At 43.8% G+C, this 2500-nt stretch overlaps 1 protein-coding gene across 1 annotated transcript in view; it reads left to right on the plus strand.

Annotated features, from left to right (window-relative positions):
- pou2f2b (POU class 2 homeobox 2b) overlaps positions 1-2500 on the plus strand; it is a 16850-nt gene that overhangs the window by 2420 nt on the left and 11930 nt on the right.

The following is a 2500-nucleotide window of genomic DNA, read 5'->3' on the forward strand; positions in this document are numbered from 1 at the left end:
GAAAAAGACAGCATAATTATTGTAATTGTTGATCCATCGATTATAGTTAAAAAAGGTTTTTGTTCTGTAATGCATCTAACTCTGGTCTACATTGACATGAAATGTTCAAGTCTTGGGGTGAGAGAGGGATCGTTTGGGGCGATAGAGAGAGAGAGAGAGAGGGACAGAGATAGAGGGACAGAGAGAGAGGGAGAGAGAGAGACAGAGAGTGAGAGGGAGATAGAGAGGGAGTGATAGAGAGATGGGGAGAGAAAAAGAGAGGGAGAGAGAGAGAGAGAGAGAGAGAGAGAGAGGGGGGAGAGAAAGGGAGAGAGAGGGGGAGAGAAAGGGAGTGAGAAAGCGTGCTAATATTAATAGCCTCTTTGACAGTAAGTGTTGGGTTTATCACTCTGAGTTCAGCCCAGTGCGACGGGGAAGTCATGGGGGGAACTGAGAGAGAGTGAGGGAGAGAGAGAGAGAGCACACACAGCATGTTGATATACTATCCCCGCGACTGTATTACTGACCACATAATACACTGCGCCACACTGTCTATGTACCAGCCAGTGCTATGAATCTAAACACCCCCCTCACTGCGAATGTACAATCACAGATTGCAGCTCGCTACTACGGTCACACTGGAGGAAACAAGCCGACTGTGGATCTTTCTCTGCTATTAACGCCTCCTTTTTATATTAGAAATGTTCTCATACGTCGTACAATTAATTTCTTAATAATGACTCATGATTTGTAACGTCAAATGACTTAATAACGTGAAAGGCCTCCATGATTTTCTGTTAAAATATAGGCTGCACAAGAACACTTAGCTGTGCCTGAAAAAGTCGACTTAAGTATATCTATTTTTAGTATATTCTACACATGAACCTCCTAAGATGGCGCCTTTTGATTGGTTTGCTATCTCGGGATATTGGGCACCTCAGGCTCCGTGAATATTGGGGAAGAGCCCCCTCGACCTTCGTTCTTGGGGGCTATTCCCCACTATTCACTTCGCCTTCGGCAAATAATTGATAATAAGCATGGGATGAATACATCCAAGCAAATTAAATACATGTGTCATATTCAATTACATTCAGGGTTTGATATGTTGCAGATCTGCACCAAATTGGCCAAACACGAATGCAAAAGTTGAAATGTATTTTTAATCACGATATAAGTCAGGGAACGTTGAGGCCTTTGTATTAGTACCGAGTGAGTGATGCTAGGCTTGTCTTTCTGACCACCACTTCCCTCTTTGGGGCCAACTCAGGGCCCTATAAACACTGAGGTTTACTTCTATATATTAACTTCTCCTCACTTGTATTCAGCTTTATTAGGCAGCTATACTGTCTAAAGGACTGGATCAATATATGGACCTTTTAGCATTAATAAAGACCGGTCCACTTACATGACCCTACATTCATCAGGACCCCACAAGGAGGGTTAATGTGGAAGTGTGTTAACAGTTAACCACTCAGCACCCTTGGGTTTAAAACAACTATTAAACTGACTAACTGTCACAGCAATGGTCAGAGAACATGTCTCTGTAACATTCTGGCTGCCCAACATCGTCCAGGTGATTCATAAGATAAAGCAATAAGGTTTAAGAATCCCAGGAACTTCAGGGAAATGCATGAATGAAATCAATTAAGTAAGTCATTAAGAGATAAACCCAGGACTTGACCATTGGCTATGCGGTGACAGCTCTGCTCACAGCCAACTATGGTATTTACAGCCACATTGTGGCAAGCTTTGAGCAAAAGTAATTTGGCCCGCGTCAGTGCTGTCATCGGAATAACACACTTAGCAGAATAGGGGATGAAGATTGGACGGAGGGAGAGAAGTAGAGAGAGACCAGAGGGAAATATGAAGAGAGAGCGGAGAGAGAAACCGAGGGTTTGTTATGCAGGTGTCAGATATAATTAGTTGGTCGTTGGGGCACATTTGCATTTTCCTAAAAGGGAAGTTGTTCTGTGTGTTGTTGGTGTGTGTGTGTGTGTGTGTGTGTGTGTGTGTGTGTGTGTGTGTGTGTGTGTGTGTGTGTGTGTGTGTGTGTGTGTGTGTGTGTATGTGTGTGTGTGTGGGTTTGTGCATGTGTGTGTGGTATGTGTGTGTGTTTTCCCTTGTGAGGGTGTGTGTGTGTGTGTGTCTGTGTGTTTGTGTGTGTGTGTCTGTGTGTGTGTGTGTGTGTGTGTGTGAGTGTGTGTGTGCATGCATGCCCCCGTGTGTGCCCGCGTGGGCATGTGTGTGCTGTGTGTTGGGGTGTTCATGTTCCCATGTGTGTGTCTGGGTTTATGTGTGTATGTGTGTGTGTGCGCATATCTGTGTCTGCGGAGCAAGGAAGATATAAGCAAGGAAAAAAGGGAAAAGTAGAAATGTATTATAGGACAGCGGTGATTAATACATTTTACAGTTGGCTTTGTAAACTAATGTTGTTAAAAGGCACTTAATGCTGAAACACACACTCACACACACACACACATATACACAAAAACACACACACACACACACACACACACACACA

The sequence above is a fragment of the Pollachius pollachius genome (genome assembly GCF_949987615.1).
Source record: "Pollachius pollachius genome assembly, chromosome: 1".
Taxonomy (NCBI): domain Eukaryota; kingdom Metazoa; phylum Chordata; class Actinopteri; order Gadiformes; family Gadidae; genus Pollachius; species Pollachius pollachius.